Source organism: Marmota flaviventris, chromosome 10 (assembly GCF_047511675.1).
Source record: "Marmota flaviventris isolate mMarFla1 chromosome 10, mMarFla1.hap1, whole genome shotgun sequence".
In the NCBI taxonomy this organism is placed as follows: Eukaryota; Metazoa; Chordata; class Mammalia; order Rodentia; family Sciuridae; genus Marmota; species Marmota flaviventris.
The window spans coordinates 24,228,406-24,241,333 of record NC_092507.1 but is presented as its reverse complement, the minus strand read 5'-3'; the positions used below and the strand labels follow the sequence as shown (position 1 = coordinate 24,241,333).

The window sequence follows — 12,928 nt, the reverse complement described above, 5'->3', positions numbered from 1 at the left end:
GTACCGAAGAAAGAAAAAGAAACTGGGGGTGCAATTCAGTGGTTAGTGAAGTACCCCTGGGTTCAATTCCCAATTTAAAACAAAACAAAACAAAAAAAGAAACGTTAGGTTTTTTTTTTTTTTCATTTGCACTAAGAGCTTACTGTTAAGACTATAGTAACCCTTATATTAATAAGACATAATGATCTAGAGATGATGGGCTAATATATTAAGTACTTCTTATATGTCAGGCTCTGCTAAATGCTTTACAGATATTCTATTACTGAATTCTAACAACCATAGTGTTTTTTAAAAAATATTTTTTAGTTCTAGGTGGACACAATATCTTTATTTTGTTTTTATGTGGTGCTGAGAATTGAACCCAGTGCCTCACACATGCTAGGCGAGCACACTACCACTTGAGCCACATCCCCCCATAGTGATTTTTAAAAATACAATTTTGTTGTTGTTGTTGTTTTAGTTGTAGTTGGACACAATACCTTTATTTTATTTATTTATTTTTATGTGGTGCTGAGGATCGAACCCATAGAGCAAGCATTCTACTGCTGGGGCACAACCCCACCCCCATCCATGGTGTTTTTTTTTTTTTAATTTTTTTCCTATTCATGAGTAAACCATAAAGTTTAGAAAACATACTCATCTATCACTAGGAAATGGTAAAGCCAGAATTCAAACCCAGGTAGGGGTGAAAATCCAAAAGCCTCATTTAAGCTCATAGCTTCAACCTCTTCTTCCTCCAAATTTAGAGATGCTAACAAGAATGGGAACATTTAAATTTTCTCTTCACAGTCTCTTAACAGATGGGCTTTCTTGGACCAACAATCAGTATCATGTGTTTATTTTAAGTTGCATCTAAAAGGTACTGAAAACTGTCCTTTGTTTTGTGCCTAAGAATAAAAATTAAGATGACTACCCCCAACATTTTAGGAATGAGATCAGTAATTCATACAAGTCTTAATCTATAATTATAAAGTTGACTGGTTTAAGGGAAAAGTCAATTTAATAATTGTTCTTAATAAATTAAAAAGTGAATTACTGTATCATAAGGAGAGGAGAATGGATAATCCTGAGTGTCTGCTATTACAAATGTGACAAGTTTTATAGGCTGGCATACTTTGTACCACGACTCCAGTCAGTGAAGTGTGGTACATGATCAAAGAACAGAGTATCTCTCAACTGCTAATGACTAGAAGGTGGCCTGGCACAACAGGTCATTAAATGAATCAGACACTCTCCTTTGGAATGTCAGCTTTAGTAAAGAGGATGAAAGAGCAGGAGAGAAAGAATAGCACCCAGGATTCTAGAAGAGGAATCCCTACAGATAGCTAATAGAGCAGCAGAGGCTCTGTCCATAGAGACAAATTAGGGAAAATATGAAGAGAAAAGAGAGTCACCCATTTCTGAGGAGACAAGAAGTTTGGCTCTATGGCTGATTCCTTTCACTATGAGGCCTGTCTATGCTGTTGAGAGTCTTTTTTTTTTTTTTTTAATCTTTCAAACTCAGTAATTTAAAAGTAAGTATAATAGTTCTACTTCATGTAATCTAAAATACCTAATACAGAAAAGGGAACAAAAGGGAATGAAGAAGGAAAGAGAAAAAATTTGATCCAGGGGCATAGACTACTGCTTTTATAAATAGAAAGCAAAATAGGAGGAATAAAAAGAAAAAAAAAATAGTAGAAAGCAGGAATGCAAACATGTCAACTCTACCTCAATAAAACTAATGATACAAATCTTGACTGGTTTTCTTTGCACACCAAGCAAAAAGTAAAAAAAAAAAAAAAAAACAAAAAACAAAAACCTATTATACAGCTCATTTCTGAAGTGCTATATTATAGAGGGGATACTGAACGATATACAATGTCCTCAGAAATCCTGGCAAATGCAGAATCAGAATTTATGTAACCACTGCTGCTTATGATCTTCAATAAAAATCAAAACAAGACTTCCACTTCTAGTCAAAATGAATAGGCGATTTAACCACCCACTGTAAGAAACTAGAAACTGGGCAAAATATTTAAAAAAATTTTTGTTAAATCTATTCAGAGCTGGATGTGGTGGCACACATCTATAATCCCTGCTTCTCAAGAGGCTGAGGAGAGGATCAAAAATTACAAGTTGGCCTGGGTAACTTAGCAAGACCCTTGTCTCATAATAAAATAAAAAGCACTGGGGGTGCATTTAGTGGTAGAGCACTTACTAGCATGAACAAGGCCCTGGGTTCAATCCCCAGTACCACAAAAAACAAACACAAAATAACAATAAAAAATCCTATTCAGAATGTGATTCCTGAGGGATCAATTGGGATGAGTGAAACTTTACAGTTTGTAAAATAAACACTTTTTTTCCCCCCATGCTAGGGATCAAACCCAAGGTCTTCCACATTCTAGGCAAGCAGTCTTACCACTGAGCTACATCCCCAGCCCCCAAAACAAACACTACCCCGCCCCCCCCAGTTTTTTGGTACTGGGGATTGAACCCAGGGGCATTCTGTCACTGAGCTACATTCCAAGTCCTTTTTATTTGAGACAAGGTCTCACTAAATTGCTAATGCTGGCCTGGAATTGATAGTTGCTGGGATTACAGGCATGCACCACTGCCCCAGCAACACTTCTAAATACATGAAAGCAGAGACTATACCACCCATAGACCTGCACACAAACACACACACACACACACACAAATTAAAGGAACTCCACAGGCAAAAGGAATATAATACCAGAGGGAAATTAGAGTCTATAGAAAAGGGATCAAAAGCACTGGAAATGGTAAATATGTGAGCAAATACAGTGGACTATTCCCATTTTAAAGTTTTTAAAAGCCAGACAAGGTAACACACACCTGTAATCCCAGTGACTTGGAGACTGAGGCAGGAGGATTACAAGTTTGAGGCCATTCTCAGCAATTCAGCAAGGCCCTAAACAACTTACTGAGATCATATCTCAAAATAAAAATTAAAAAGTGCTGTGAATATAGCTCAGGGGTAAAGTACCCCTGGTTAAATCCATAGAATGTATGTGTGTATGTATGTATATATAAATAAATAAATAAAATAGTCTTTAAGCCAGGCGTGGTGATGTGTACCTGTATTCCAAGCTACTTAGGAGGCTGAGGCAAGGCAAGAGGATGGCTTGAGCACAGGAGTTTTGAGGCCCAATCTGGGTATCATAGAGAGATGTCATCTCAAAAAAACCCAAAAAGTCCTTAATGAATGCCACTATCATATATAGGTGTAATACAATAATAAAACATTAAAAGATAATTGATTATGGCAAAAAATATTGAAGAGCTGTATAATATATGTATAAAAAGTGTATAAAAACAATAGCACATACCCAAAAAAGTAAGCTTGGAAGTATCTTCTCAGGACCTTAAATTATATGTTAAGTAATGTTATTTAAATAAAATCACATATATTAACATGCAGTGGGCCTATTGTTATTTTAAAATGCACTAATATTTTAATAATTTATTAATTCTAATTTTAATATGGTTATGTATAGATATAATCCACCTAAACCAAAATACTCTTGATATCCTCAATCCAAAAGCTTTTCTCTACTACCTAAGAACAACCACTACAATTACAACAAAGAGGTATAGGTAGTAAGGGAAATGTGGAGATAAAATGGAGTACTCAAAAATAAAAAGAGCTAGGAAATGATGAAATAAAATATAAAGAATACACAGAAAAAAATGTAGCAAGATGGTAGTTTTAATACTAACCATATTAGATAACCACTAAATGTGGACAGACTAAATTTCCAGTTAAAAGACTGAGATTGTAATATTTTAAAAGATAACAGACCCAGCTATAAACTGTGTATAAGCTATGCTTAAAGGCACAGGGTAAAATGATGAAAACACATATCATGCAAACGTTAATCAAAAGAAAGCAGGAATGGCTATGTTAATTTCAATGTAGACTATCAAACAATGAATAAGACAGAGGTAAAAAGAAATAGTTCATCATAATAAAGGATCAATTTATCAAGACCATATAAGTGTTCTAAATGTATATGCATCCAATAGCAGAGTTTCAAATACATGAGGAGGAGCTGGAGGTGCAGCTCAGAGGCAGAATGCTTGCCTGGCATGTACAAGGCCCTGGGTTCCATCCCCAGCACTGGGGGTGGGGGTGGGGTAGGAGGGTTGGGACTGGCAGAACTAAAAGAAGATACAAAGCCACAATTAGTATCAAAGATATGAACACCCCTCTTTTATTACATACTATAGGATTGGGTATAGTGGCACACACATGTAATGCCCAGCAGCTCAGGAGGCTGAGGTAGGAGGATCACAGGTTCAAAGCCAGTCTCAGCAACTTTGTGAAGACCTAAGCAACTTAGTGAGACCCTGTCTCTAAAGAAAAAATAAAAGGGCTGGGGATGTGGCTCAGTGATTAAAGTCCCTGGGTTTAATCCCTGGTACCAAAAAATAAAAAGCCAGAATTACCATAACACTTAAAGCAGACAAAAACATTACAAGAAAACTAAAGACCAATGCTCCTCAAAATCAATAACAAAACTCCTTTTATAAAAACTATTAGCAAGCCAGGCATGGTGGTACACGCCTGTAATCCCAGCTAACAGGAAGTTGAGGCAAGAGTATTGGAAATTGAAGGTTAGCTTGAACAATTTAGCCAAATCCCCACATCTCAAAACAAAAAAATAAAAAGGATGGGGGATGTAGCTCAGTGGTAGAACATCCCTGAGTTTAATTCCTAGTACTGAAATTCCTAGTACTGAAATGTATGAATGAATGAATGAATGAATGAACGAACAAACAAACAGAAAGTATTAGCAAAGTGAATTCAGGACAATTCATTAAAACCAAGTGAGTTCTGGGCACAGTAGTGCATGCCTGTAATCCCAGCAGCTCAGAAGGCTGAGGCAAGAGGATTGAGAGTTCAAAGCAACTTCAGCAATGGTGAGATGCTAAGCAACTCAGTGAGACCCTGTCTTTAAATAAAATACAAAATAGGGCTGGGGATGTGGCTCAGTGGTCAAGTACCCCTAAATTAAATCCCCAGTACCCCCCCCAAAAAAAACACTTGAGTTAATCCCACGAATGCAAGTTAGCCTAATAATTAAAAACTCAAAAACTGTAAGGTACACAGAATAAAGGAAAAACACTATTATGACCTTCTAAATAAATGCAGAAAAAAATGTACCTGACAAAATTAACCACTCATTCATGATAAAAAAATCACAAATAAAAATTCTACAAATAGGGCTGGAGTTGTTGGCTCAGTGGCAGAGCGCTTGCCTTGCACATGTGAAGCACTGGGTTTACTCCTCAACACCACATAAAAATAAACAAAGATGTATTAAAACAAACAAACAAACAAGCTCTACAAACAGAAGGGTAGAAAGAGGTTTCCTCAACCCAATAAAGGGCACTTATAATAAACTTATAGCTAATATCATGCTTAATGTACTAGAGATTCCAGCCAATATAATAAGACAAGAAAAAAGGCTTATAAACTAGAAAGAGAGAAACTACCTTTATTTACAGATAATATACCAACGTTATAGGTAACATACCAAATGCTGAAAAATCTTTTAAAAGTAGAAGGAAAATTTAGTATGGTTTGTATAATATAAAGTCAAAATACAAAAATCAGTTAAATTTCTGTATACTAGCAATAATCAACTGGAAATGGAAATTTTAAAAAATGTCATTTACAGGGGCTAGGGCTCAGTGGTAGGGCACTTGCCTAGCATGAGTGATGCACTGGGTTTCAGTGATTCTCAGCACCACATACAGAACAAATAATACTCATGAATAAATTTAGCAAGACACATGTTAAGACCTGTTCAACACTGCTAAGAGAAATTAAGTGCAGCGGGGGAGGGGGCATGGGGGTAGGAAAGATGGTGGAATGGGAAGAACATCGTTACCCTAGGTACACGTATGATTGCACAAATGGTGTTGTACCCTACTTTGGGTAAAATCAGAGAAGTCAAAAATTGTGCTCCGTTTGTGTACAATGAACAGAAGATCATTCTGCTGTTATGTATGTAACTGATTAGATAAATAAAATTAAAAATTAAAAAATTAAATGCATGCATAAAATGGAGAAATATATCTCGTTCACAGTTCAATATTGTTATATCAGTTCTCCCAAAACTGATTTATAGATTCACCACAATAGCAATGAAATACCCAGTATTTCAAACAAAACGATGAGCAGATTCTTAACAAGAATGGAAATCCAAAGGACTAAAACAATTTCAAGATTTACTATGAAGTTCTGGTAATCAAGAGTGTGATACTAGCAAAAGAACAGGCATATGTATCAATGGAAAAGAACAGATAATTCAGATATAAACCTATGGAAAGAATAGGTTTTTGTTTTTGTATCAGGGATTGAACTCAGGGACACTCAACCACTCAGTCTTTTTTTGTATTTATTTAGAGACAGGGTCTCACTGAGTTGTTTAGGGCCTTGCAAAGTTGCTGAGGCTGGCTTTAAACTTGAAATCCCACTGCCTCAGCCTCCCCAAACACTTGGGATTACATACATGCACCACCACACCCGGCGTACCAGGCATTTAACCAAGAGGCACTTTACCAATGAGCTACATGCCCAGTCTTTTTTATTTTTTATCTTGAGACAGAGTCTTACTAAGTTGCTGAGGGCCTTGCTAATTTGCTGAGGCTGGCCTCAAATTTGTGATATTCCTGTCTCAGCCTCCCAAATCACTAGGATTACAGGCATTTGCTACTGTGCCCAGCTAAAAAAAGGATAATTTTTTTTTTTTTTTTTTAGTACCAGGTATTGAACTCAGGGGTGCTTAATCACTGAGCCAACCTTTGTTATTTATTTTATTTATTCCCCAACCCTTTTTATTTATTATTTTGAGACAGGGTCTCACTAAATTGCTTAGGGCCTCACTAAATTGCTGAGGCTGGCTTTGAACTTGCAATCTTCCTGCCTCAGCCTCTGGAGCCACTGATATTATAGGTCTGTGCCACAATGTCTTGAAGATTATTCTTTTAATAAATGGACTAGGACAACTGGATATCCATATGCCAAAAAAGATAAGAAACAAAATATCCCTTAAGTCTTTACAAAAGTCACAAAAATTTGTATAAAAAAACTTTGAAAAAATTGTTTAGCAGTTCTTGTAAAATGAAACTATATATGAATTAGTAATTCTAATTATTTAACTTAAGAAATGAAAACACACGTAGACACGAAAACTCATGTAGGAATGTTCATAGATTCTTTATTAATAATAGCCAAACACAACTAACACAAATATTCATCAACATGTAACCAGATTAAACTGTGGCACATTAAAACAAGAAAATAGAAAATTCAGCAGTAAAAGTAAAGAACCACTAGACTGGGGGTATAGTTCAGTGATAGAGGATTTGGTTTGCATGCTTGAGGCTCTAGGTTCCATCCCCAGCAATGGAAAAACAAACATGGATAAATCTCAAAAACATTGTCCCAAGTAAGATAAATCAGACACAAAAGAAAACTTACTATATGATCCCATTTATATAAAATTCTAGAAAAGACAAATCTAAACTATAGGGGAACAAAGGAAAAAAAAAAAAATCAATGCTTTCCCAGTACTAGGGTGGAGACAGGGACCAGAGTGATAAACTTGGAGAATACAGGAAATTTCAGGGAGAATAAGGGAGGCAACATTCTACCAATCTTGATTATTGTGGTTAACTTCACAGGTGCATACATGTGTCAAAACTTACCAAAATGTACACTTAAAATGGGTGCATTTATTTCATGTAAAGTATACCTTAATAAACTTGATTTTTAAAAAAAAAAGTCAAGGCAAACTTTCAGATACACAAAGCAGGTGGACTTTTTGATTTTAGTTCCTCTTGCTCCTAATATCCCTTACTAAATCAGAAGTCTCAAATCAATAACCTCAGCAACCATATAAAGAAATTAGAAAAAGAAGAGCAAATGAAACCCAAAGTAAGCAGAAGAAAGGAAATAATAAACATCAGAATAGTGGGCTGGGTGCAGCATTTGCCCTGAACGCATGAGACCCTGGGTTCAAACCCCAGCACCGCAAATAAAAAACAAAAATAAAATAAAAATCAGAATAGAAATCAAAGAAATAGAGCTGGCACAACACTGCAACACACCTGTAATCCCAGCTATTCAGGAAGCTGAAGCATGAGAATCACAAGTTTGAGAGCAGCTTGGGTACCTCAGCAAGACCCTGTGCCAAAATATACTTTTTTTTAATACTTGACACATAGCTGCGTGGTAGAGCACTTATCTAATATATACAAAAGTGCAAGGTCCTAGGTGGGACTCCCAGTACCATACACACACACACAAAAAAAAAAAAAAAAGGAAAAGAAAAAAAAGCAAGAGAAACCTATAGGCCACAAGAGTTAATGGGGAAAGACTCAATATTTTTCAAAGACAAGGTAACAATCTCATTACTTGTATTCAGCATTCTAGTGGAGTGCAGTAAGACAAGAAAAGAAATGATATCCAAGTTAGAAACAAGTAAAAATGTATTTATTTTGCAGACAACAAATCATCTATGAAGAAAATCTGATGGAATCTATAAAAAATTAGTAAAACTAATAGGTGAATTTAGATAAGATTGCAGAATTCACAATCAATAGTCAAAAATCAATTAAATTTCTATTTCTTTTTTGGTAATGGGTACTGCACCCAGAGGCGCTCTACCATTGAGCTATATCTCCAGCCCTTTTTAATTTTTGAGACAGGATATAACTAAAATGCTGAGGCTGGCCTTAAATTTAAGAACCTCATGCCACAGCTTCCCAAGTCATTAATATAACAGGCATGCACCACAACACCAGCTAAAATCATATTTATTTATTTACTTACTTCTATGGTCTTGGGGATAGAACCTAGGAGTGCTTTATCACTAAGCTACCTACATTCCAAGTCCCTTTTATTTTTCAACATTCAGACAGGGTCTCACTAGGTTGTTAATGCTGGCCTCAAACTTGCAATTCTCCTTATTCAGCCTCAGAGTTGCTGGCATTACAGATGTGTATCACTGTGCTCAGTTAAAACTTCTGTTCTTTAAAAGACACTGTTAAGAGGGGCTGTAGTTGTGGCTCAGCAGTAGAGCACTTGCTTGGCATGGGCAAGGCCCTGGGTTCAATCCTCAGTACCACACAAAAATAAAATAAAGGTAATTGTGTCCAACTACAACTAAAACAAAATATTTTAAATTAAAAAAAAAATACACTGTTAAAGAGAAGGGGCTGGGACTGTAGCTCAGTGGTTCAGTGGTATAGCACTTGCCTCACAAGTGTGAGGCACTGGGTTTGATCCTCAGCATCATATAAAAATAAATACATGAAAAGATATTGTGTCAATTTGCAACTAAAAATATTTTTTTAAAAAAGGACAAGCCAGCAGGGCATGGCGGTGCAGGCCTATAATTCCGGCAGCTCAAGAGGGTGAGGAAAGAGGATCACAAGTTCAAAGACAGCCTCGATAACTTAGTGGAGGCCTAAGCAACTTAGGGAGACTGTCTCAAAATAAAAAGGGCTGAGGAGGTGGCTCAGCAGTGAAATGCCATGAATTCAATACTGGTACCCCCCCAAAAAAAAAAAAAAAAAAAAGACAAGCCACAGACTGGGAGGAAATGGGCAAAAGATCTCTAACCATGGAAGATACACAAATGGCAAATAAGTACATGAACAGGTACCTAACATTGTCAATCCTTAGGGAAATGCTAATTAAATCCACAATGCAGTGGGAAGCTGAAGGAGGAGGATTCCAAATTCAAGGTCAACCTCCACAAGTTAGTGAGGCCATAAAAAACTTAGCAAGACTCTGGCTCAAAATAAAAAATATAAGGGCTAGGATCCAGCTCATTGGTAAAGCATTCTTTGGTTCAATCCTCAGTACCAAGTAAAAGTAACAAATGTTGGCAAGGACGTGGAAAAATTGGGACCTTTGTGCATTGGCGGAAATATAAAATGGTGCAGCTGCTGTGGATAAACAATTTGGCAGTTCCTCAAAAAATTAAAAATAGGGCTGGGATATAGCTCAGGTTTAGAGTACTTGCCTAGCATGCAAGAGGCTCTCGGTTTGATCCCCAACACCACACATACACACGCACACAAATTAAAAATAGAATTACCATGTGATACAGCTGTATACATAAGAATTGAAAGCAGGGTGTCAAAGAGATATCTGTAGACCCAGATATGTAGCAGCAATGTTCATAATAGCTAAAAGTTAAAAGCAACTCAAGTGTCCAAATGATAGATGAATGGATATTAAAAATGTGATATTACATATCCTGAAATACAATTCAGTCTTAAAATTTTGAGATGTGCTACAACATGGATGAATCTTGAGGTCATTATGCTTAGAGAAAGCCAGTCATAGAATAAAAAATACTGTATCATTAGTCTTACACGAGGTACCTAGAATTGTAAAAATTCATAAAGACAAAGGGCGCTTGCAAGAACCTGGGGGAAGCAGGGATGAAGACCTATGGTTTAATAAATATAGATAGAGCTTAACATTTGCAAGACAAAAAAGTTCTTGAGATGTGTTGTGATGATAGGTGCATAATAATATGAAGATACTTAATACTACTGGATGATATAGCTTACAATGGCAAAAAAAAAAGGCAGGGGAGTAAAAAATGAAGGTCAATATGTATGCTGTGTCTATTTTTCTACAACAAAAAAAATTAGGAAAAAAAATACTGTTTCAAGTGTTTCTAAGGATGGGAGCAACTGGAATGCATACAATGCTGGTAGGAATATAAAATGATATTCATTCTGGAAAACATTTTGGTAGTATATTAAAAAGCTGAGCACACACTCACCATATGATCCATTGATTTTTTTTTTTTTTTTAACTTAAAACTCAGTACGTATAAACTTCAAAATAATTATGCTGGGCTGTGAACGTAGCTTAGTGGTAGAGCACTTGACAAGCATGCTCAATGAAAAAATTAAAAATACTATGAGAAGGAAGCCAGGCTCAGAGAAGAAGAGGTACACATGATTCCATTTTTTTTTTTAAACAAAACTCTAGAAAATATAAATTATGGTGATAGCAGATCAATGGTTGCCTGGAATTGGGAGGGAGCAGGGAAAAAGGTAGAAGAGAAGGGAAGAATTATAAAGGTACATGAAGGAATTTTGGGGTCTGAATCTTAAATTTAATGGTAATTTCATGGGTGTATACATCAAAACTTGAAAAACTATATACTTAAAGCATGTAAAGTATGGGATGAAATTGTAACTCAGTGTTAGAGCACTTGCCTAGCATGCATGAGGCCCCTGGATTCAATCCCTACTATTACAAAAAAAAGAAAAAGAAATCATTAATGTAAATGTAGAAATGAACAAGATGAAAAGATTGAGAAAATAGGCTATCAAGTCTAATAAAGACAGAGAAAGAACAAGGAAATTAAAAAAAAAAAAAAAAAAGGAACTTAGAAGATCAGTCCTCGAAGTCTCAATATTTAACAGGAGAAGGAGAGAACAGATAATATAGAGAAACACGCAAGTAGACAGGCATGATAGCGCACGCCTGTAATCCCAGCTACTCCAGAGGCTGAGGCAGGAGAGTTGCAAGTTCAAGGCCAGCTTCAGCAACTTAGCAAGAGACCCTGTTTTAAAATAAAATGAAGAAGGGTGGGGGATGTAGCTCAGTGGTTGAACACTTGTCTCCTATGTTATAGGCCTTGGGTTCTAACCTCAGTAACACACACACACAAAAAAAAAAAAAAACTCAGAATTGAAGGATACATATCCCACATTAAAAGATCCAATAAGTAGCATAAGGAATGTGAGGGGAAAACATGAACCAAAAAAGAAAGAAAAAACAAAACAACAACAACAAAAAAACCCTCAGCACCAAGATATCTCAATAATCAGTACAAAATTTTAGAATACAATGGATAAAAAGAAGATCTTGGGGGCTGGGGATGTGGCTCAAGCGGTAGCGCGCTCGCCTGGCATGCGTGTAGCCCGGGTTCGATCCTCAGCACCACATACAAACAAAGATGTTGTGTCTGCCAAAAACTAAAAAATAAATATTAAAACACTCTCTCTCTCTCTCTCACTTTCTCTTTAAAAAAAAAAAAAAAAGAAGATCTTGGGGCTGGGGTTGTGGCTCAGTGGTTAAGAGTGCTTGCTTAGCATGTGTGAAGCACTGGGTCAATCCCCAGCACCACATAAAAAAAATAAACAAAATAAAGGTATTGTATCCATCTATAATTAAAAATATTTTTAAAAAATATCTTAAGAACTTCTAGAGAAAAAAGCAGTAGGTCACATACAAGGAAATAATTAACAACAGACTTTTTAACAGTAATGCGTGCATGTACATCTTTAAATTTCCAAGGAAAAATGACTTGCAACATAGTGTTCTATACCAAACTATCAATCAAGTATTGGAATAAAATAATTTTCAGATGTGTAAGGACCTAAAAAATAATTTTAATCTCCTATGCTCCCTTTATTAGAAATTCCCTTCTTATCAATTCTTACCAAATTTTTGGTACTAAAACTAATTCTAATTCCAAATCTCTGGTACTAAAACCAAAGATTAAGAAAGAGAAAAACAAAGGACCTAGGAAACATAATTCAATCTAGGAGGGCAGCAAAGGCAAATCCTAGATGACAGCTCTGTAGCAGGGCTAAGAAACAAACAATGCAGATTTGAATAACAGAGTATTCTGAGAGGGAGAACTCCAGAAAAAAAAAAAAAAAATTAGGAGTTGGTAGATAGATTACTGGTATGTTTGAGTATTTATGGAGAGAGAAGGGTAACACTGATTAGAACATAAGTTCATTAAATTCATATTCATTTTTTAAAAATAAGGATATATTCATATATACTCTTAAAAATAATGAGGCAATTAACAACTCCAGAAAAAGGAATGATTTAAGAAAATGAAACCGTTAAGACACTACTTGG

The 12,928-nt window shown here is 35.8% G+C and overlaps 1 protein-coding gene across 9 annotated transcripts in view; it reads right to left on the bottom strand.

The window, feature by feature from the left end:
• The window catches only part of S100pbp (S100P binding protein), a 49,451-nt gene that overhangs the window by 18,102 nt on the left and 18,421 nt on the right, over positions 1–12,928 (bottom strand). The gene's annotated exons all lie outside the window — the stretch shown is intronic.